The sequence below is a fragment of the Rattus norvegicus genome, chromosome 8 (genome assembly GCF_036323735.1).
Source record: "Rattus norvegicus strain BN/NHsdMcwi chromosome 8, GRCr8, whole genome shotgun sequence".
Taxonomy (NCBI): Eukaryota; Metazoa; Chordata; class Mammalia; order Rodentia; family Muridae; genus Rattus; species Rattus norvegicus.
Genome location: NC_086026.1, coordinates 30,889,309 through 30,914,684, shown reverse-complemented (window position 1 = coordinate 30,914,684; position 25,376 = coordinate 30,889,309). Strand labels below are relative to the sequence as shown.

At 41.1% G+C, this 25,376-nt stretch overlaps 1 protein-coding gene and 1 pseudogene across 1 annotated transcript in view; one reads left to right on the top strand and one right to left on the bottom strand.

The window, feature by feature from the left end:
* The window catches only part of Npsr1 (neuropeptide S receptor 1), a 224,596-nt gene that overhangs the window by 192,741 nt on the left and 6,479 nt on the right, over window positions 1–25,376 (bottom strand). The gene's annotated exons all lie outside the window — the stretch shown is intronic.
* Window positions 7,787–8,076, top strand: S100a11-ps5 (S100 calcium binding protein A11, pseudogene 5; annotated as a pseudogene).

The following is a 25,376-nucleotide window of genomic DNA, read 5'->3' as shown; positions in this document are numbered from 1 at the left end:
TTCCAGATGGTCTTTGGCTTTTTCCTCTGGCGTCCGAGATGTGTGTGCAGGGAGCAGTCTCTTCTGGTTTCCCAGGCTTGTCTGCCTCTCTGAAGGTTTAGCTCTCCCTCCCACGGGATTTGGGTGCAGAGAACTGTTTATCCAGTCTGTTTCTTTCAGGTTCCGGCGGTGTCTCAGGCAGGTGTCCTGCCGCTCCTGGGCCCTCCCCCACGGGAGCCCAGAGGCCTTATACAGTTTCCTCTTGGGCCAGGGATGTGGGCAGGGGTGAGCAGTGTTGGTGGTCTCTTCCGCTATGCAGCCTCAGGAGTGCCCACCTGACCAGGCAGTTGGGTCTCTCTCTCACCGGGTCTGGGAGCAGAGAGCTGCTGTGGGCTGGGATCTGCGGGTGTGGGACTTCCGGTAAACACAGAACGTGCCCGGTTCTAGAGGAATTCTGCTTCCGTGTGTCCCAAGCTCACCAGGCAGCTTTCTTGCAGCAGAAAATTTGGTCTTACCTGTGGTCCCGAGGCTCAGGTTCGCTCATGGGGTGAGCATGTCCTCCTAAAGAATGTCCTCATAAAGACAGGAGCTCTCTTTCATCGATACTTTCCAGTTCTGTGAGTGACAAACATTTATATTTTATGATCTTCCTGTCCACATACCTCCTTCCTCCCCAGACTGGTATTTCAGACATGGCTTTTTATGTGGTTGCTGGAGATTTAAACCCAGCGCCTCATGCTTGTGAAGCAAACACTTTACCATCCAAACCATCTCTGCAGTCCCACCATGTATTTTCTTTGTGCTTCATGTTTCTGCCTGTTTTAAATTGCTGTAGCAAATGCCCGGTGCTAAATAGCATATAAAGTAGTTCACTTACCCCAAGCATTGGTGATTCAAGAGCACAATACTTAATTTGTATCTGTTTGACTCAGGAGAGGGCTCCTGGCTACATTACAAATTGGCAGATAGCATCATGGTGGGAGAGAGAGCATATGGTAAGAAAAGAAGCAACCATGATTCATGAGCCAGGATGCAGGCGTCAATTCACTCTAATTCCTTCCAGTCATCACTAGAATTAAGCTATTGTAGCTACAGTGTCGGCCATAATGTTCTACTTCATTAAGATTCAGCCACCACAACTTCACTACTCTGGAGACCAAATTTACATATTAAACTTTGGGGGATACATTCAAGACATATCTAAATTGTAGCACCTTGCCTTTTTGGTTTATAATGAAGGGTCAACCCTGTTGAATGGTGGTATGGTTTTAATGTAATATAGTATTACTCTATGACTACATTTCAATTTATACTTAGCTTTTGTGCGTATGTTGGGAGTACTCACTTATGTACATCTCTCTATGTGTGTGTGCACATTTGTGTATTTGTGTGTGTGTGTGAACATGTGTGCATGTGTGTGTATGATGTGTGCATTCACTTGTGTGGACACTCAAAACTGATGCTGGGTACATTCTTTGATGACTCTCCATTTTCCTTTTAAAACGAATCACTCTTACACTGAACCTGGAGCTCTTCAGTCTGTCCTCTGTCTCCACCTCTTAATTGGTAGGATTGCAGGCAACTACCAAATTTGTCCTGGTTTTTACATGATTCTTGAGGCTTACAAGCAGGTACTTTACCCACTGGGCCATCTCCCCAGCCCTCTGGTTCATTTATTCCATGAAATCAATAGACACAAAGCTTGCAGTGGAAAGTGCTGTTCTGTTTGCCTCTTGCAGGTATGTGATTATGTTATGGAGACGTGTGGTATGAGGGACCATATAGTCCATTGACTAGATGATACCCAAGTACAACTCCAGTCTTCTGAAATGTTTTATCACTTGCTGTATTTGAAATTTTCTTTTGGAAATGGTATATTTTATTCACTTTCCCCCAACTGATAAATGGTGCTTTATATGACAGCAATCTACTCTCTATATTTCTTTTTTCCTTTATCTATTTCTTGAAGCTACCCAACTTGGAAAGTGTTTACTTTGCATCCCCTCACAAGTCCCCAAGTTATGCTGAAATGATTTGTGAGTTTTACTCTTCCTGTGTTCAATAAATTTTAACACACCTTCCTAACGATCATTTCTGGCACATGTATTAAAATGTCATAAACCAAGGATTATTTAGCTATTACGCATGTCTTTTAAGATCATCCTTCTGTTTTGCTTAATTTCTGGCTGCAGTGTTCTTAGCTTCACTTAGGAAGTTTGTGGCAGGCTATGAACCCTTTGTGGCAGCAGGAATTCTCTTGCACAGCAGCTGCTTCTGGGGGATGACACTGTGTTCTGTTTATAACCATTAATCATGCATTACAAACATGGACTGCAGAGCAGTCTTCCTTCTGGGGTTTTCTTGTCCTTGCAGCAACTCATTTTTTTTTAACTTAGATGTTTGGTTTCTTCAATATTTTTGAGATTTAGACAAACTTATTTGGGTTAGGTCTTCTTTCACTGTGAATCTTTTTGACATTTTTTTTATATTAAAAGGATCAACTTTTCAAATTCAGGTAAATTGAATTCTATCATGGTTTTCCTGGGCATGTATCCTCTGACCTCTGCCATGGCTAGGATATTATGTGGACCTTCTAGGTTTCGGCGTCTCTCCTCTGCCTGTATCCACACTATTTAGCTTTCTGTCCTTTACTGTAAATTTTATGAGATTTTATTGACTGTTCATCTATCTTACTTATCAAGTTACCTTTTCAGTCTAGATTTTTGAAGTAATGGCATTTTCATGTTAAAACAATATTTTTCTGAACTCATCCATGCCCTCTTTTTAATGCAACGTCCATTCAAGTCTACTGAGAGTATGGGTGAGTTTCTAAGACTCCCATCTCTTTCAGGAAATAAGTTTTGTAGAGAGAAGCATTTTGATTCCTCAAGCAATTTCCTTTCATGAGATTTATTTGATTCTCTTCATAACCGTCTTTTTTCTCAGTCTGTATAGTGTTCGGGTGGAGTGATTTCTTTCTACACTTGCCTGGACGCTCTTTGATCTCTGTTAATCCCTTTCAACCTCATGTGAAGGAGGAAGAGGAAGGTAGATTGCTTGTGATGTTTTCTCCTATCCGTGATGAGTGAACTGAGAACAGTTCCTGGAAGGAGATAAAGATAGGATGAGGAATCAGGTCTGTCTTCACCACACACTCCATTTCCACCAGAGCAATCTATGGCTCTGCGGAAGCATTAGTTAGTCAGGTCTCCATGTCCTGTTACCTGGAAGAGGGTGTTAGTCACAGTGTCCCACAGTAACATTTGCAGCATTCCTAACAGAAATCTACCCCTGGGAAACTGCCCAGCCTCCAGTGTGGAGCCCTGGTGACTCCTCAGGAATGCTAATTTCAAGTCAGTCTTGTACACAGAATTATCTACATAGACGTCAGGAGTTTTTTAATTTCTTCATCAGGTGAGGAGCTAACTTCCTCCCCCCACCATCCTCCTCCTCCTCCTCCCCTTCCTCATCTTTCTCCTCCTCTTCCTCCTCCTCCTCCTCCTCCTCTTCCTCCTTCTCCTCTTCCTCCTCTCTTCTCCTGTGTTCTTGTTTATATGGAGTGAATTTGGGATCTTGACGGTGCCAGTGAACTTTCTAGTGCTCAGCACATCGACAGCCCCCATTTTTCCTTTTAGTTCGATACAGGGAATCAGTGAGTTTCCTCAGATGAACTTAACTCATTGTGGAACACAGATGGGTCTTGAAATTGCCAGCAGCCTTTTTAATTTCCACGTAGCTGAGATCAGAAGCCTATGCCTTCCACTTCGGCTCATTATTTTCTATTGTTGGTATAGAATATCTTTTAATTATATTTATAGTCTAGTGGTCTTTCACAGGCAAGTTAAACAGTCAGAGGACTCAGGTTCTCCACACTGAAACTCAACGTTGTCCTTTCAGTTTAATTTGAAGGCACAAAGAGCCCTGAAAGCAAATCCAGGTTTCTTCTCCTTGGGGTTTGATGGGCAGATTCTGGGCAAATAATCCACTCAGGTCCTCCCCATCTCAGGAACCTTCCAGATGGAGAAAGTCATTTTATTGATTTCTGGGGTCTTCCTAAAAGTTTACTTTATTAATTTATTTTTGAGTTTATGCAACATCTATTAATTGTCCACTGTGTATTGGACATAATCAAATATTTATGTTACAAGGGATAATAAAACAAACATCAGGTGTGTTCAATTAAGTTTAATCTTGTCTCATTAAATATAACTTTGAACACACTGGACTACTGGCTAATTTTTCACACATGCACACAGGCACAGGAGCGCGCACACACACACACACACACACACCAAGGTAATCTGAGGATTGGAGAGTTACGTTTCAGGATCTGAGGAAAGGGAGATGCAGGAGTAGCAGTTCCCACAGAGCTGAGTGGTGTAATGGAGCCTGATTGAGTTCAGAGGCTTTGGTTCGTGTCCAGGTGAGATACATTATAGGGGAGAAGCTCTTTGACTTTGGATTTCTTATTGCCAGAATAGTTAGAAAAATAAAATCCACCTCGGACTAACAATGATGAAGGTGGAGGGATCTAGATTAGCTTCGTATGCAGTGTCATAGGAAGGATTACGTCCTTTCTTCAGCTTCTGGATAGTTCTGAGGGTGGCAGACCTTTGCACACAGTGTTCAAATTTTCCATGTTCACCCTGTTATCTGTACCAATCTGATGTCCTGTCATCTATGTTTATTAGCATTTATTAGGGCCTGCGACCCTATGTCTACCTCATCCTGGTGGTGGTCAGTACTATGCTTGACCTTCACAGAATATAGTTGAGGACTAAATGCCCCCTAGTGGTCACATGAAGCAAAATTCCAGTCAGGGGCCTTGATCGGGTTGAAACCATACTAGACTTTGTAATTTTTCTTTTTAAATTTATTTTACATGTATTATTATTATTATTATTATTATTATTATTATTACCTATTTTTGCATCTGTACGCCTTTTTGTGAGAGCATGTGCACACTCGTGCTTGCTATGGTGTGTATGTTGAGATAAACAGACAACTGTGGAAGTCAGTTCTCTTTTTCTACCATGTGAGTTCCTGGATGGAACATGGTTCTTTTTCCTACTGAGGCCCATCTATGGCCTGAATTTAGAATTTTCCATGCCTAAATGCAGAGTGCTCTCAGTTCTGTGCTTGATGACTTCTAACTGATCGGCTTTGAAACGGAGGCTAACTGGCTGACGTGATAATGTCAGCTGCCTTGGTGGGAGCCTCAGAGTACTGCGGCTCAGCTCTGAAGAGATGAATCACAGGAGTCCATGATGAATGTCCTGTCAGCCAGAGCTGACACAGGACTGATAGCCTGTGTGTGTGTGTGTGTGTGTGTGTGTGTGTGTGTGTGACAGTGAGTCTAGATCCCCTTGTATGGCTGTGATGGCTAGTTGGATGTAAATTTAACACAAGCTGTTGTAATTTTGGAAAAGGGGGCCTCAGTTGAGGAAACTCCTCTGCTGATTTCTTGATTGATGCTCGATATGTACTCTGCCACTTATGGTATCATTGGGTCCTGGTGAACCTAGGCCAGCTGAGCAAAGCAAGGAAAGCAAGCCAGCAAGCAGCACTCCACCATGACTTACCCATCAGTTCTTGTCTCCAGTTCCTGCCCTTCTTGAGTTCCTGCCCTGCTTTCCTCACTGACAGATGAGTGAAGTAAATAAGCCCTTTCACCCCCAATTTGCTTTTTGGCCATGGTCTTTTATCACAACAATAAAAACCCAAAGACAATGGCCCACAGAAAATGTTAACAAACATGTTAGATGGATAAATGGATGACAAATGAAGAGAGGTTCGTTTGTGATGGGAAGTATCTCGGGAGGTGGAAACCATTTATTCTCCTTGACTCAGGATGTGTCAGACTTGTCTGGGGTGGAAGTCGTGACTTAGCTAGATGGAGTTGGCACTGTCTTTCCCATAGAAGTCCCGCCATGTGGAAAACAAACCTTGAAGTATATTTACCAGTTGTAAAGTGGGTGGCTTCTCTGGCTCATCACGTGGCTACCATAGTGCACATGTAGCAATATGTGTTCACTGTTGATCACAGAGCAGGCTCAGGGCATACGGGGGAAGCCTTCCATGTTGACTACACTCCCATCAGAACTTGGCTGCTGTAATATCCCTGCGCTCAATCTTGCCAGTAAGCAAATGTGGAAGAAACAAGTGAGTCTCTTGGCTTGCAAACCCTGTAGCCTGGATCCTGATGTGGCTTCACACACAGAATAGCTCATGCTGTACCTGCCCACTGGAGGGATTTCTTTTACACCTTGGACAGAGACAGTAACATTGCCTCACACTGTGCTTTATGCCTTCAAGTTGAGGACAATCTTCATCTTCATTCTGATCGAAACATTGCTCAAAGCTTGGCTTGGAAGCTGGGTTGGAGTAAGCGAAGGTCAATGCTAGTTACACAGTTTTGACACTGGAGCCATGTGTGGCTGCCGCATGACAGGAATCACAAATCACAAATCACAAGTGACAGAAATATTCAGCCACATCATCTGCCCTGCGTGAGGTTAGAGAACTGTCAGCACCCTCAAATTTTCATGGTATGTTTTGTGGATGCTGTTACTTATGTGATGTTGAAAACTGATATTTCAAACACAGGAAGGAGTAAATATCCGATACTTTTCAAGTCAGGAAATGAAATGGCAGAAAACGGTTCAATGATAAATTCATAAAGCCTTGGTTCTCAGTGGGCAGCAAAAACTTTCCTTCTGCTGAGAACTGTGTGGCTTTTCACCCAAATAATGAGTCCTAATTGAAGCTCTGTTGATTTTTTTAGGTTAGCTGGGAACACCAAAAGCAAAAATATGAATTCTTAATTTTATTGAGAATATAAGTTATCCACATATCTAAATGGACATTTCAGTGAGACAGGCAGAGGCAGATTGCAAAGCTTTGATTCCTGAAGATGCTTAATCAGACATGGGGAGTTCGCCTTTCTACTAAGCCCTGGAGATGTCTGGACAGTTACTGGACAGTTAGCAATGTCTCACTCAATTCTTTGCTCTATCTTCCCTTATCCCGTATTACTTTACAAGCTCTGCCGAGTGGTCAATAGCCTGCTGGCTGACATGGGGACCCAGAGGTAGGACTGCCCTTGTTCAGTGGGCTACCTTCATTCTTCCCTAAAGCCATCTTCTGAGTATGGATTTTTTGATATTTATTTATTTATTTATTCATTTATTTATTTATTTATATTTATTTATATTTATATTTAAGATGACTGACATCTCCCCAGCTGTGATACTTTTGCAATTACAATCAGAATACTGAAATCCCAATTGCTTGCCTGTGTTCACCATCTCCAGCTGTCTTACCTAGAGTGAGCTAGGATTTCTACCTTGTATTATCTAGCTCATTTTCATATGCGTACACTGTGAGGGGGAAAATTTAAAATAGTATACAGGTATGAATAAGTGGGTACTTAATTCACATTTTCTTCTTTTGGAGGCTTTTCATAACTCTTTAGACATGTAGAACAGAGATAGAGACAGCATCTCTGAAATATCTGATCTGTCTGGAGATGGGCAAAGCAAGATGGTGGAAGACTTTCTGCCCAAAGAATGGACATCTGGCTGGGATACAGTTTGAGGCTAAAACTTGTCCTGTATAGTATAGCAGAGCTGTGGCTCAGCCTATCCAGAGTAGTTGTGGACTAAGAGTCATTCTATGAACTTTTGAGGAGTGAACCAGGGGAGGGATTTACCTGGAGAAGAGTCTGCGCCAATACACAATTGTACAGAAAGTCCCGATCACCATCAGCTGCAGTCGCAGCCAGGCCTCACTCCTTAACTTGGCATACATGCCTACAGAGACTGGGAGCCGCATTAAGATTGCTGTTTTCCAAAAGTACAGTGGGGAGGATGGGAACAGCTGTCAACTCTCCAAAACCAAGTTCCTTTTCTTCATGGACACTGAGTTAGCTGCTTTCATGAAGAACCAGAAGGACCCCGGCATCCTTGACCACACGATGAAGAAGCTGGACCTCAACAGTGATGGCAGCTAGATTTCCAAGGGTTACTCAACCTTATTGACAGCTTAGCTATAGTGTGCTGTGAATCCTTCCTCTGGCTTTCCCAGAAACGTATCTAACCCTCTCCATTCCCTTCCAGCCACCAGGTTATCACCTCCTCTACCCCGCCACCCCATTCATCCCAGCACCGAGTCCTCTACACTGACCTAAACACGTGCAGCCCACGCCTGCTAAGGAAAATAAAACAATGTCATTTTTTTTAAATGTAAAAAAAAAAAGGATACCTGTCTTAGAAATGGTTTGCAGGGTTATATGGGAATCTAAACCACAGAGTTCATAGTCAAATGGTGAGGGCAAAGATTATTTTAAAAAATGGCTATCAGAGAAATGTTTATGAATGAGCTGTTGTAGTATCCCAAATGAGGAACTTGAGGTGACACGGTTATGGTTGGTGAGAACTTTCATTCTAAAAATACAGACTCATAAGATGAGCTGAGTCTGAGACATGGAAAATAGTCAAGCAAAGAATGACAGGAGGGAAGATAGGCTGATCAAAGGGTGCTTTTTGAGGAGAGATCTTGGCTGTCCACACATGTGTATGATGGGCACCAAGCAGACAAGATTGATAATGAGGAACCAGAGCTGAACTGTGAAAAGAAACTCTTAAAATAGAACATGGTCTGTCCTGGGTATTGTCCTAACCTAGAATTCTTGGAGAAAAGACTGCCCATCAAGATCTTCTTCAGTGGCAACACCATCTTAACAGGTGGCAGAATCAGATGTGTGTTTCTTCCCAGCAACTCCAGATAACCATGTAAAATGTGTTTCTTAGTTTAGTGTCTAGGACATGTTCGACGACTGCATGCATATTTCTAGTCTGTGCAGGGAGGATTAGTCAACTGGTTTGGAGTGTTTAATCAGCAGTGCTGGAAGCCTTAGACTAAGCATAATTGGATGTGTTAGTTTCCCATCCCCTATTGCTTTCAGTCAGTAAGGACTTGGAGCGTGGAGCTATGTTAACAGTATTATGAGATTTAGTGGCCTGGTTGCCAGGAAACTCTACATTGAACTAGCAACAGAAATACCAATGTTCCTCATGCACCTCAACAGTGGCTCTTGTGACTCTTTCTTGGCACAGAAGAGGATGTCCTTATTAACCACAAATGAGGTAGATTGGAAGCTTTGAAACAATTAAATTCTGAGGTTCCATTTGAATTCCCACAACGCATCAAGCCACAGCTGTTAGAAATCATCTGAAACCCTATTGTGCTTTGAGTCTATGGAGTAATTAATATTTGCTGAATAAACAAACCAAGTGTCTGCTATGTACGAAGAACTAGGATTAACATTTAAATTGCTATTTAATCTCTAGACTCTTGAGATAATAAAAACTAACATTTGGATAAATCAGATCCAAATCTCTACAATCAAGTAGAAGTCAAGCTATTCTGTCCTTCACAGCCCACATGGAATTGATTTCAGTATTTTTCCTAGTACAATCTACCTGTGCTTAACTCGCCTTAATAAAATGGTGTAATCATAGCTTATAGCCCTTGCCCATCCCCCTGTGTACTTTACCTCATCCCTAAACTACTTATAATACTCAGTGCAATGCAAATTCTGTGTAAATGATTGTTATACTGTACTTCTTGGAGAGTAATGACAAGAAAACAGGTCTGTATGTGTTCAGACCAGACCTTTTGTTACTAATTTTCAGTGTTTGGATGTGGGTGCAGAATCCGCAGATATGGAGGGCCAACTGTAATTACTGTAAAATAAAGTTAAAAGATAGTATTCCTCCTGATGATATATGCAATTGATAAAACTAGAGTAGTAGGGATGTGTTGTTTCCCTTCCCCAACCCCAGAAGGTGGTGTCTGAGGGATTCTCAAGGATAGACAATCTCACCTCAGACTCTGATATTTTCAGTTTATTCGGGAGGCTGGAAATCAAACAGCTAAAACCAACAAAGCATAAAACATGGTTTGCTGACATGTGGAAGGCAGAGGCAGATGCAAAGGCCAGAATATAAGGCTAAAAGCCCTGAAAAAGTAGAAGAGAGTAGGAGGCAAGAACATACAGGAGAATGTAGGGATAGCATCCAAAATCACAAAGACTGGAAGCTCCATTTTCACAGAAGGATTCAGGGACAGCATCCAAAATCACAAAGTCCAAAAGCACCATTCTTCATGCAGCTAAGTTCTATGACAGTTGATCAAATTGTGATGGGCTAATGAGTTAGTGTGCACCCAATTCTCACAACTGGTCCTAGTTTCCATCTGACCTCTCGTTTTCCTGCCTCCACTCCTAGGTCCCTCATGAACAATGTGAGTCTGGAAAGGTGACAGATACACCTCATTCAACATCAAGTCAGTCACTGCATCTACATCCTGAGATCTATGGATTCAGCTGTGTGTGGCTCTACCTGCCACTCTCATCTAAGTCTGGGATTTCAGAGGATCTCTGGTTACTGCAGTAGAAGCCAGTGCTCTAGACCAAGTTATTCCTCTAGCCTGTCAACTGTTGTAATCAACTTAAATACAAGCTGTTGGATACTCCTGGGAGGAATTTCTGTCTCTGTCTGTCTCCGTCTGTCTGTCTCTCTGTGTGTCTCTGTCATTTTGTCTCCCTTTCTTTCTTATCATGCACACATTTAATAGTAAAGCCATCATTAGCAATATAATTTAGAAAACTTGGCGAGACATATGTGCTGTGATACAGTGTAGTGTTATAGACTCTAAGAAGCTGGTGAGAAAGTATCTATTCATCGGAATCTTGGTGGCAGGCATTCTTAGTGTCTGCTGCACAGAATGGAAGAAGTAAGTTACTGTGAGGCAGGGCAGAAGAGCATCAGAATACCCAGGATAAGGAGATGGGAAGAAGGGATAAAATTACAAAGAAACAACTGTAAGGCCTTTGCTTTTTCTAAGGTCTGAAGCCAAGAGTTTTAAAGTATACAGTTCAAATTCAAGATCATGATTTGCACAGGGTACATTGAAGGAATGGCGTGATGGATGGGGATGTCATGGACTCCACTCTCAACATGTGAGGCAAGAAGACTATTCTAAATGTGTGGGGCCCTTCTGGTGGCAATCCACATCCAAGGACATGCACAGAAGAAACCTTGCATTTTGCCTGCTTGCCCCTGCTCTCACTGGCAAATTAATTTATCCCATTGTGGACGCTAATATTAAATCCAAGTCAACAATTCTCTAGAAATTCCCCCAGGCTTCCAGCACCAGATTGGACACCTGGGACATCCAGCCATTTGAATGAAGTAACTACTATATCCTTGGCCTCTCCAGTGTGAAGCAGCCATTTTTGGACTATTGGACTACTCATACCGAAGCCAATTTAATAAATGATGTAGACTGATATAGAAATAGATATAGATATAGAAATAGATATAGAAATATATAGAGAGATAGATATAGATATAGAAATAGATATAGAAATAGATATAGAAATATAGATATAGATATAGATATAGATATAGATATAGATATAGATATAGATATAGATATAGATATAGATATAGATAGATATAGATATAGAAAAATGGGGATATATGTGTCATCCTCTCAGTCCCTATCCCTTTGGAGAACTGTGACTAATGCTACCCCTATTTGACAGACGTTGTTATCACAAAGGCATCTGTATTTAGAAGACATTTAGAATCTTTCTGAAGGTAAGAGGATCGCTGTTAATTAAATGTTAATGTTCTTTGCTCTTGTTAACTTGGCTTCATGGTTATGACTGAAATTTTATTATTCAAGCTAGTAATACTTTTTTCCTATATTCTAGCCTTGCATTTGATATATTTACTCATATTTTTCATTTTCTCCCAAACAACTTTGTTTTTTAAAAACCTTCACCATGTTATATTTGTCAAATAACTATCATATATACTATGAATCATAAAACTCAATATGTATTTTTAAATGTATATTTTCTTAGTTTTTATTTTCTTTTTAAAGTTTTATAAGCCGGGGTAGTCTTTGTTATACTCAATATTTATTCTATTGATTTTGTAAAAATTCAATTCCATAAATGTACCTTTTCTTAGAAAATCCTTTAATTAGAGACATCATGTACCTGCCCAACTCCCCCTAACTTTACTGACAAAAATAATCATTCCTTTCTCTATTTTGGCAATTTTGTATTATTAAATTCACATATGCCTCAAGATTTCCTTTTCAGGATAAAACGTTTTTCATTATTGATCTCAGGCCTGTTGTACTGACTTTGTGCTGCTAAGTGATGTTTCCTGGTAACTTCTGAGGGAGTTGCTGTCCCCCTTTGCTATTCCTGCTCAGTCTCTGAGCTTTTCCTCTGAGTTCTTTCCTACTCTTCAGATTATCCCTGTGCTATAGGCTCCTCTGTTGTGTGTGGTTCAACCTTATGATACACTGAGCAGGTGGAGAAGTTTTGAAGGAGCCCGAGGGTGGGGGATGGCCTGGAACAATGTCATGTCTATTGCATTTGATAACATTTGGATTACCTTGTTACTAAAAGGCAATTTTTCTCTTCATTCCCTCGTCCTTTAGTCTTCTAAATTTCTTCCCCTCCTTTTCCCTCTCTTCTCCTGATCTAGGAGTCTATGTTGGGTTGATCATCCATTACTAGCTCCCTGAGAGACTTCAGTCATCAGAGATCTCTTATTACTGTGTTACAGTGTGTGGCTGACATAGAAAATAGACATTAAAACATGGTGGTTTGGGCTTGCATGTTAACACAGCCTAACTTAGCTTAAATATGATTAATGAAGAAACGAATCAAATGGTCAATAGACAGGACAACTTGCTTTGCAGAATTAGCAATCTAGAAACTATTTTTAAGTTGTATTATTGTGCTAATAGTTTCTGTTTTTGAATATCCTTTGCATATTTACTCAATTTAAGCAAAAAACTCACCAAAATATACTGGATGTGTTAGAAAGTAAATCAAATTTATTCTTGGCCAAAAAGCATCTTTTTTTGTATCGATTCTTTGTTTTGCTCAAGGCTAGAGTCTATAGGAGCAGATGATCACAGGAAAACTACATTTGAGCACACACAATGTTCTGTTCAATTATTTATTAACTTGTGGAATGGGTGAGCAAACACTGGTTCAATATCTGTATATGAATGGAATTCCCAAGTTATTGAGCAAGACTCTGGAGCTACAGAATCAATTTATTCAGTTTTTATGCATGTAATCAGTTGATTAAGGAAAAGGTTTTAATGTCACGAATGGAGATTAAAGTAAAGGCTAAGAATTAACCAAACATGCAAAGTGTAAACAGAATGTCATGAGTTGGGTGGTGAGGCCACTAGGGGACACTGGCAAAGAGCTGCTTGAGAGAGAGGAAGGATGAACCTCCTTGGCTTCCTCGGATTCTGTCAAGGTTATACTCAATTCTTACTCCTGCTCTACCAACCATTCCTTTCTAAAGGAGACGGTTCTTCTACAACAGAATTGAAGAGGGGAGGGGTTCCATGTAGTTTCTCTGTTTCCACAGTGGGCAAAATAGTGCTGTTGAAGGGGTGGAAAGTTAGAAACGTTACAGAACCTGAGAAGCGGAGAACTTGGATGGCTATATGGAGAATTTGGGAGGGTGGAGAGCCTGAAAATCTTCAAGTACTGAGATGCACAGGTGCGAAAGGTGGAGAAAATGATAAGCCAGGTATCCAGATGTAAGGATCGGAGAAACTGCTCATCCTCGTGACTCATCCAAGATAGCCTCCTCTTTCTTTTCCCTATAACACACCTAGTCCTTCCCCGAGTGCAGGGCATTATTTCAGGGTTGGAAAACTTGGCTAAAACGCCCTGTAAGGTACTCAGGAGTGCGCAGCATGAGACTGGCTGTCCTCAGAAACAGGAAAGCTGAATTTTTTTTTTTTTTGGTAGATTTCAGCTTGAGATTTTGGGAGGCTTTAAAAAATCTTGGAGAGCTATAATAGAAAAGTGAAGCACTGTTATGCTTGCTGTCCTCCATAAAATTATTTAAGTAAATTTTTTAAATACCTGAAATGAGGATCATCTAAAAATTTAAAGTCTTTTCCTCGCTCTGGGGGATGAGTCTTTTTCTTCTTCCTCAGATACATACAAATTATGCTGAACCTTTTGTAATCTAGGTAACAGGATTAAGGAGCTGGACAGAGCCAGCTTCTTCTGTACTACCCAATTGTGAAAAACCCCAAATGACTCTTTGGCTCTCTGCTTCATTTGCAATCCAACATCTCCATTTCACTTGGCTTTTATGGCAATGAAGTTTTTAGCTTAAAAGTAAATAATGCCCATTTATATTAAAACACACAAAAATGATTTTGCTTTCCCTCATACAGCTAAAAACCTGAAGGCAGGAAGCTGCTGCCCTTGATCTCTGGGGTTCTTTAGTTTTCCTCTTTTGGTTTCAGAATGGCTGGTTCAGCTGCACACATTGTATTTGAGCTCAAGGTAGAAAGATTAAGGGAAAGCAAAAGGCCAGTTCCCTTTCTATTTTTTTCAGGTTAAAAAAAGAAAACCTTGAGAGAGGCAGACAAGCCTGGGAAACCAGAAGAGACTGCTCCCTGCACACACATCTCGGACGCCAGAGGAAAAAGCCAAAGACCATCTGGAACCCTGGTGCACTGAAGCTCCCGGAAGGGGCGGCACAGGTCTTCCTGGTTGCTGCCGCTGCAGAGAGCCCCTGGGCAGCACCCCACGAGCGAACCTGAGCCTCGGGACCACAGGTAAGACCAAATTTTCTGCTGCAAGAAAGCTGCCTGGTGAACTCAAGACACAGGCCCACAGGAACAGCTGAAGACCTGTAGAGAGGAAAAACTACACGCCCGAAAGCAGAACACTCTGTCCCCATAACTGGCTGAAAGAGAGGAAAACAGGTCTACAGCACTCCTGACACACAGGCTTATAGGACAGTCTAGCCACTGTCAGAAATAGCAGAACAAAGTAACACTAGAGATAATCTGATGGCGAGAGGCAAGCGCAGGAACCCAAGCAACAGAAACCAAGACTACATGCCATCATCGGAGCCCAATTCTCCCACCAAAACAAACATGGAATATTCAAACACACCAGAAAAGCAAGATCTAGTTTCAAAATCATATTTGATCATGATGCTGGAGGACTTCAAGAAAGACATGAACACACTTAGGGAAACACAGGAAAACATTAATAAACAAGTAGAAGCCTACAGAGAGGAATCGCAAAAATCCCTGAAAGAATTCCAGGAAAACACAATCAAACAGTTGAAGGAATTAAAAATGGAAATAGAAGCAATCAAGAAAGAACACATGGAAACAACCCTGGATATAGAAAACCAAAAGAAGAGACAAGGAGCTGTAGATACAAGCTTCACCAACAGAATACAAGAGATGGAAGAGAGAATCTCAGGAGCAGAAGATTCCATAGAAATCATTGACTCAACTGTCAAAGATAATGTAAAGCGGAAAAAGCTACTGGTCCAAAACATACAGGAAATCCAGGACTCAATGAGAAGATCAAACCTAAGGATAATAGGTATAGAAGAGAGTGAAGACTCCCAGCTCAAAGGACCAGTAAATATCTTCAACAAAATCATAGAAGAAAACTTCCCTAACCTAAAAAAAGAGATACCCATAGACATACAAGAAGCCTACAGAACTCCAAATAGATTGGACCAGAAAAGAAACACCTCCCGTCACATAATTGTCAAAACACCAAACACACAAAATAAAGAAAGAATATTAAAAGCAGTAAGGGAAAAAGGTCAAGTAACATATAAAGGGAGACCTATCAGAATCACACCAGACTTCTCGCCAGAAACTATGAAGGCCAGAAGATCCTGGACTGATGTCATACAGACCCTAAGGGAACACAAATGCCAGCCCAGGTTACTGTATCCAGCAAAACTCTCAATTAACATTGATGGAGAAACCAAGATATTCCATGACAAGACCAAATTTACACAATATCTTTCTACAAATCCAGCACTACAAAGGATAATAAATGGTAAAGCCCAACATAAGGAGGCAAGCTATACCCTAGAAGAAGCAAGAAACTAATCGTCTTGGCAACAAAACAAAGAGAATGAAAGCACACAAACATAAGCTCACATCCAAATATGAATATAACGGGAAGCAATAATCACTATTCCTTAATATCTCTCAATATCAATGGCCTCAACTCCCCAATAAAAAGACATAGATTAACAAACTGGATACGCAACGAGGACCCTGCATTCTGCTGCCTACAGGAAACACACCTCAGAGACAAAGACAGACACTACCTCAGAGTGAAAGGCTGGAAAACAACTTTCCAAGCAAATGGTCAGAAGAAGCAAGCTGGAGTAGCCATTCTAATATCAAATAAAATCAATTTCCAACTAAAAGTCATCAAAAAAGATAAGGAAGGACACTTCGTATTCATCAAAGGAAAAATCAACCAAGATGAACTCTCAATCCTAAATATCTATGCCCCAAATACAAGGGCACCTACATACGTAAAAGAAACCTTACTAAAGCTCAAAACACACATTGCACCTCACACAATAATAGTGGGAGATTCCAACACCCCACTCTCATCAATGGACAGATCATGGAAACAGAAATTAAACAGTGATGTAGACAGACTAAGAGAAGTCATGAGCCAAATGGACTTAACGGATATTTATAGAACATTCTATCCTAAAGCAAAAGGATATACCTTCTTCTCAGCTCCTCATGGTACTTTCTCCAAAATTGACCATATAATTGGTCAAAAAACGGGCCTCAACAGGTACAGAAAGATGGAAATAATCCCATGCGTGCTATCGGACCACCACGGCCTAAAACTGGTCTTCAATAACAATAAGGGAAGAATGCCCACATATACGTGGAAATTGAACAATGCTCTACTCAATGATAACCTGGTCAAGGAAGAAATAAAGAAAGAAATTAAAAACTTTTTAGAATTTAATGAAAATGAAGATACAACATACGCAAACTTATGGGACACAATGAAAGCTGTGCTAAGAGGAAAACTCATAGCGCTGAGTGCCTGCAGAAAGAAACAGGAAAGAGCATATATCAGCAGCTTGACAGCACACCTAAAAGCTCTAGAACAAAAAGAAGCAAATACACCCAGGAGGAGTAGAAGGCAGGAAATAATCAAACTCAGAGCTGAAATCAACCAAGTAGAAACAAAAAGGACCATAGAAAGAATCAACAGAACCAAAAGTTGGTTCTTTGAGAAAATCAACAAGATAGATAAACCCTTAGCCAGACTAACGAGAGGACACAGAGAGTGCGTCCAAATTAACAAAATCAGAAATGAAAAGGGAGACATAACTACAGATTCAGAGGAAATTCAAAAAATCATCAGATCTTACTATAAAAACCTATATTCAACAAAATTTGAAAATCTTCAGGAAATGGACAATTTCCTAGACAGATACCAGGTATCGAAGTTAAATCAGGAACAGATAAACCAGTTAAACAACCCCATAACTCCTAAGGAAATAGAAGCAGTCATTAAAGGTCTCCCAACCAAAAAGAGCCCAGGTACAGACGGGTTTAGTGCAGAATTCTATCAAACCTTCATAGAAGACCTCATACCAATATTATCCAAACTATTCCACAAAATTGAAACAGATGGAGCCCTACCGAATTCCTTCTACGAAGCCACAATTACTCTTATACCTAAACCACACAAAGACACAACAAAGAAAGAGAACTTCAGACCAATTTCCCTTATGAATATCGACGCAAAAATACTCAATAAAATTCTGGCAAACCGAATTCAAGAGCACATCAAAACAATCATCCACCATGATCAAGTAGGCTTCATCCCAGGCATGCAGGGATGGTTTAATATATGGAAAACCATCAACGTGATCCATTATATAAACAAACTGAAAGAACAGAACCACATGATCATTTCATTAGATGCTGAGAAAGCATTTGACAAAATTCAACACCCCTTCATGATAAAAGTCCTGGAAAGAATAGGAATTCAAGGCCCATACCTAAACATAGTAAAATCCATATACAGCAAACCAATTGCTAACATTAAACTAAATGGAGAGAAACTTGAAGCAATCCCACTAAAATCAGGGACTAGACAAGGCTGCCCACTCTCTCCCTACTTATTCAATATAGTTCTTGAAGTTCTAGCCAGAGCAATCAGACAACAAAAGGAGAGCAAAGGGATACAGATGGGAAAAGAAGAGGTCAAAATATCACTATTTGCAGATGACATGATAGTATATTTAAGTGATCCCAAAAGTTCCACCAGAGAACTACTAAAGCTGATAAACCACTTCAGCAAAGTGGCTGGGTATACAATTAACTCAAATAAATCAGTTTCCTTCCTCTATACAAAAGAGAAACAAGCCGAGAAAGAAATTAGGGAAACGACACCCTTCATAATAGACCCAAATAATATAAAGTACCTCGGTGTGACTTTAACCAAGCAAGTAAAAGATCTGTACAATAAGAACTTCAAGACACTGAGGAAAGAAATTGAAGAAGACCTCAGAAGATGGAAAGATCTCCCATGCTCATGGATTGGCAGGATTAATATAGTAAAAATGGCCATTTTACCAAAAGCAATCTACAGATTCAATGCAATCCCCATCAAAATACCAATCCAATTCTTCAAAGAGTTAGACAGAACAATTTGCAAATTCATCTGGAATAACAAAAAACCCAGGATAGCTAAAGCTATCCTCAACAATAAAAGGACTTCAGGGGGAATCACTATCCCTGAACTCAAGCAGTATTACAGAGCAATAGTGATAAAAACTGCATGGTATTGGTACAGGGACAGACAGATAGACCAATGGAATAGAATTGAAGACCCAGAAATGAACCCACACACCTATGGTCACTTGATTTTTGACAAAGGAGCCAAAACCATCCAATGGAAAAAAGATAGCATTTTCAGCAAATGGTGCTGGTTCAACTGGAGGGCAACATGTAGAAGAATGCAGATCGATCCATGCTTATCACCCTGTACAAAGCTTAAGTCCAAGTGGATCAAGGACCTCCACATCAAACCAGACACACTCAAACTAATAGAAGAAAAACTAGGGAAGCATCTGGAACACATGGGCACTGGAAAAAATTTCCTGAACAAAACACCAATGGCTTATGCTCTAAGATCAAGAATCGACAAATGGGATCTCATAAAACTGCAAAGCTTCTGTAAGGCAAAGGACACTGTGGTTAGGACAAAACGGCAACCAACAGATTGGGAAAAGATCTTTACCAATCCTACAACAGATAGAGGCCTTATATCCAAAATATACAAAGAACTCAAGAAGTTAGACCGCAGGGAAACAAATAACCCTATTAAAAAATGGGGTTCAGAGCTAAACAAAGAATTCACAGCTGAGGAATGCCGAATGGCTGAGAAACACCTAAAGAAATGTTCAACATCTTTAGTCATAAGGGAAATGCAAATCAAAACAACCCTGAGATTTCACCTCACACCAGTGCGATTGGCTAAGATCAAAAACTCAGGTGACAGCAGATGCTGGCGAGGATGTGGAGAAAGAGGAACACTCCTCCATTGTTGGTGGGATTGCAGACTGGTAAAACCATTCTGGAAATCAGTCTGGAGGTTCCTCAGAAAATTGGACATTGAACTGCCTGAGGATCCAGCTATACCTCTCTTGGGCATATACCCAAAAGATGCCTCAACATATAAAAGAGACACGTGCTCCACTATGTTTATCGCAGCCTTATTTATAATAGCCTGAAGCTGGAAAGAACCCAGATGCCCTTCAACAGAGGAATGGATACAGAAAATGTGGTACATCTACACAATGGAATATTACTCAGCTATCAAAAACAACGAGTTTATGAAATTCGTAGGCAAATGGTTGGAACTGGAAAATATCATCCTGAGTGAGCTAACCCAATCACAGAAAGACATACATGGTATGCACTCATTGATAAGTGGCTATTAGCCCAAATGCTTGAATTACCCTAGATCCCTAGAACAAACGAAACTCAAGACGGATGATCAAAATGTGAATGCTTCACTCCTTCTTTAAATGAGGAAAAAGAATACCCTTGGCAGGGAAGGGAGAGGCAAAGATTAAAACAGAGACTGAACGAACACCCATTCAGAGCCTGCCCCACATGTGGCCCATACATATACAGCCATCCAATTAGACAAGATGGATGAAGCAAAGAAGTGCAGACCGACAGGAGCCGGATGTAGATCGCTCCTGAGAGACACAGCCAGAATACAGCAAATACAGAGGCGAATGCCAGCAGCAAACCACTGAACTGAGAATAGGTCCCCTATTGAAGGAATCAGAGAAAGAACTGGAAGAGCTTGAAGGGGCTCGAGACCCCAAAAGTACAACAATGCCAAGCAACCAGAGCTTCCAGGGACTAAGCCACTACCTAAAGAGTATACATGGACTGACCCTGGACTCTGACCTCATAGGTAGCAATGAATATCCTAGTAAGAGCACCAGTGGAAGGGGAAGCCCTGGGTCCTGCCAAGACTGAACCCCCAGTGAACTAGTCTATGGGGGGAGGGCGGCAATGGGGGGAGGGTTGGGAGGGGAACACCCATAAGGAAGGGGAGGGGGGAGGGGGATGTTTGCCCGGAAACCGGGAAAGGGAATAACACTCGAAATGTATATAAGAAATACTCAAGTTAATAAAAAAAAAAAAAAAAGAAAACCTTTATTTGACACCTCAGAGACTTTTCCAACCACTTTTCTCACGTCAAGGCACCATTAATGGTACAGAAAATTCAGATGAGTATTCAGGGGAAATGTCAAGGAATGAGTTGAAGCTGACTCCAGGGCCACTGAAGAGCTGTTTCCAGGAGCTCGTTTCTTCCTAGGTTCCTTCTCCGGGCTCTTGTCTTGTATTCTTCTCAACGCGATTCATGTGTCCCACATGTTCACAGAACCACCATCCTTTTTTGTCCTCACTGCACATTCTATTGTAAAGATTTCGAGGAAATGTACATGCAAAAGGCTTCCTGCAAAGCATGCTGGGAAGGACCCTTGGCGAACCTCAGAACTCACCCAGGAATTCTTTGTCAAGTGACCTTCAGCACAGTGCTGAGTCCATGAAAGGATTCACTCTCCTCTCGAAGACCCCCAGGCACAGCTGTTCAGAGGGGGGACACAGTCAGGGACAACTGACAGTCTTGTCTTGAGCATCACTTCCAGAAGCTGACACAGGACAAGCACAATATGCAATGTCACGTACATGTCTTGAGGAGAAGAAAACCAATGAACCCGAGAGAACAATAAAAACTGTTCTTGTTAAGGAGATACAAGGAGATGTTGGAAGAGGGGCTATTTGAACAACACCCTGTGGCCCTGTGACACGTATTGTGGGCCACACCTACTGTATAGTTCCTTCCATTGTTAGCTCTGTGTTAATGTTTCTTTTTGGGTCCCTCTGGAGCCTGAGCCATGCTTTCCTTACACAGTCACTCAGAATTTGTGACTTTAAATAAAGCAAAGTCTGTGAAAATTACTCATGGTATTATATTTTTATTGAGGTGTAATTTATGCAAAGGCAAAGTCACCCTCTTAATGTACAGCTCGGTAAGTTTTGATATGTGTACAACCACTGAATTCAAAACATAGAACAATTCTATCATGCAGGAATGTTCCCTGAGCTTCTATCCTACCCCTAGCCATGACAACTATTTGTTTTCTGTTATTGAAAGTTTGTGTGAAACCAATGCCTTCCTCAACTACCACAAAGGAAGTTTCTCCTTGTAGTTGATAAGAATGAACACAGAGACCCACAAATGTGTAGACAGTGAGATACGTCAGGGTACTCAGTCCTAAATGGGACGTTTTCATCAAAACTCCTCTCCCCAAGGCTCAGGGACTTATACAGAAGAGGAGGCAGAAAGATCATAAGCATCAGAGATGATGGATGACTCTGAGAAAACAGTGTCTTCCAGACACAAGACTGAAACACATATGAAGTCACAGGTGAGGCGACACACAGAAGTCCTGCACAGGCTCAAGTCAAATGGAGTCCGAGCCCTTCCCTTTCTCGAATGGGAAGTAGATCTGGGCTCCCACCCCTAATCAAGAAGCTTGTAATTGATACCTGCTGGCAAAGGGGAAATCAGTTTTAATGCCACTCAGTATATCAATCACACTCTGGGGCAGGCCCACACTCCTGGAATCATCCCACGACACTCCCCTCCCAATGCCTGTGGCTTCTTACTCTCCAATCTCAGACTCCCAGTGAGTGGCTGAGCATGCAGCTCTCATATCTGCATGCGTTTTCCCTGAATCTCAGTGTTATCCTGATTACATGCTCCAAAGTACGGTCTTAAGGTCTTAACTGTTAACATGTTTTTCTAGTAAAACATCAAAGAGTTCTTCTCATTTTGGAGAAAATACAAGATTGTTAGCATAGGAACCACCTAGCTTCCTAGGTAGAACATTGGCTTTCTCTGAACTTCTTCTTCACCATTGCTTATGATCCCGATGAGCACCTTGCTTTGCTTTATCTAATTGACAGCATCTTCTTTCAAACTGACAAGGGAAGTGGTCATCACTTGTGCCTGTCTCCCCAGGTAGACAGAGCTGCCTGAGGGTCAGGTGTCTGTTTCATCCAACTGTCTACCTCCAGTGCCTAGCATAACACCCAGTTAAGCATGTCTAGGATTCTTAATTTAGTAGAGCAAAAGGCACTCACCAAAATGGGAAGGAAATAACATAGCCCAAAAGATTGGTTTCTGCCATACTACCCTTTGACTTAATTTTAGATATGATATTTATTTAAAGTTTTATATTAACTTGAATAAGAATGAGGCATACTTTCTCCTTTCATGTGTGTTAGGAAAGAGCTATGAATCACTTTTAATAACATTTCCTGAGTTTCTGCATTTGTTTACCTGCCTCTTAGTGCACTAATAACTCCTCTTTGGCTCTCTAGTGCTTGCACAAGGTGCAGTCTACAGAAAGCATCAAATTTTACAGACAGTGAGTGCTTTCACAGTGCTGGGAGAGTGATGTTGACGGACTCTTCCCAGAAGAGCAAAAGGTCAGCGGAGCCTAGAGTTCTATCAGAAGATAAAGGTTGGGGGAGACACCTGGTACGTTCAGTACAAAAAGCAAGAAGAGGAACCCAGAAGGTGGCTGGGGAAATGTGAAAGGCCAGGAAGACCTGGGTCATATTCTGCATGAGGAAGTAAAGCTAAGTAGCCTACATGAAGTTGTGTAGGAAGCATATTTCCCATGCCCATCATGAAGGGATTTCTGACCCACTAAGATCACTGTGAAATCCTGAGTCATATCAGCCTTAAAGCAGCAGGAGATGAGGACCATCTTCCGTGGAAGCTATGTAAAAATACAGCTACAACTTGGCATGCTTTTCACTGTGATATCAAAGAAAAGAACCTGAGGTGTATTAGACCTCTGAGATTCTAGGCTTGATGTCCCGTTTCTGCAGCATGTACTTCAAATCTGATATCAGTTGGGAATTCTTTTTCTTTTGATTTTATGATATTTCATTTGTTTGGGAGTCTCTTTGCCTTCAACTTCTCTCAGTCTTCATTTTCACATGTGGTTAGAAAAAGTAAATGCTATTTTAACATCTCTAGGAGCCAAGAAGAAGTTTGAATGCTGTAAAAGGACATTGTTTTACAAATTGAAAAATGCCAAGAAAGCTGAGAGATTCATCACATTTCAGGAAGGCATCCATATTGCTTAGGTGGGGAAACAAGAACTGGGATTATCTCTTATACTTTTATTACGACCTGGGGTAATTTTTCTATATGTAGCCTAGAAAAAAAATCTCATTTCTTCCTACAGTAGAGACATATGCACTTTTTGAGCAAGATAGAACTTCTCATCTCAGCAAAGAACCCTTGATGGAGTGACTGTTAAGCTATTAACACAATGAAAAAAGTAAGAAATGGCATATTTCCTACATATCTTTATCTTTTCCCAAAATTTTGATAGCTTAACTAAAATTAAAACAGAGAGAAAAAGAGTGATGTATGCTATCAGACAGCAGTGAGCATCATCTCTGAACACACACTTGGTGGTACCGGTCACCACCAAGCTCCAGGTTTCCCAGGGCCTCCAAGCTTCTTCCCTCAGATAATAGGGTGGTATCAGGAAATAGCATAAGGATTACATTCTGACACTTTAATTGCTAAAATTGAACACTGTTTAAGCCACTTGACGCTTTTTCAAAACTTCAAGCATTCTATCCCTTAAGTTTCTCAACAGAGGATCATCTGCTAAAGCTTTAGTCAGATGGGGAAACCAAGGCTGGAGGAGGGATGAACAGACCAGTTACACAGCCACTAAGAACTCATGAATTGAGTCTCTGAGAAGTCAGCTACAGGGCCTGTGCTCTCAGCTTCTTTGCTCTTGAAACTGAATGAAGGAGAAAATATGGGAATGTCACTGGACTTAGTGATGAGTCAGTTACCTACCCTCGCAGTGAGATGACTGAAACACAGAGAAACTAAAGAAAAACACCAACGTGACCTTCTCATTCATTTGAGTCTGTAGCCGTAGTTTGAAAACTACCACCCACTATAAAAACAGAAAGTTACTTCCAAGATGCTGGGATGATGCTTTGAAGTATCAATGGATGTGCTTCTTCCAAAGACAGCCCATGTACTTCTTTCCCTTGGTATATAACCCTGATTGTACCAGTACAGAATATTCTAGAAACAACTCAGTAATGAGCATCTGAATATGTCACGAGGAGTACTGTAAACAGTTTGAAGAGAAGTGACTTTCCACTGCAAAAGAATGTCTTCAAAGTCCCATCCTAACTGGAAATCTATTTACAATTGATACTGCCTAAAATGTGAAAATCTATTTACATCAATGAAATGTCACTGGTATAGTGATTTGAATGAGAATGACCCCCATAGGCTCATCGATTTGAGTACTTGGTCATCAGGGAGTGGCCAGTGGCCCTATTTGAAAAGATTAGGTAGTGTGACCTTCTTGGAGGAATTATGTCAATGGGGCATATGTGGGGCAGTGGACCATGCCACCAGACAGAAGAACTAACAAGGTTGTAGCAAAAGTTCAGAACCCCATTTAACTCAAAATTGAGAACAGCAGGAGTTAAAACTTGTTCCTAAGCAGGTTCCTGTCTTGGAGCATTTGATCACTACAAGGCACTAGAAGGATCATGACAATCAGTTATGTAGGGACAATATCTGAATGCCATCCCCATGCAAATGGAGGGCCCCTAACGTCTCAGACTGAGCCAATGGGAAGATCTACCCCTAGATCCCATCCCACCCCAAAAATGTTTATAAGGTCCCTGTGCACCAGGAATAACATGCACCAGTTATGTCACCAAAGATTATCTGAGAGTGTCTGTCTTACTGAGTTCTAATACTCTAGGGAAGAGTTTTCTCTCCCAAAGCATTCATCTCTGGACCTCAACTTTGCCCAACAAGCAGGGTATCCGCTTGAGTGCAGCCACTTCCTGCTTAC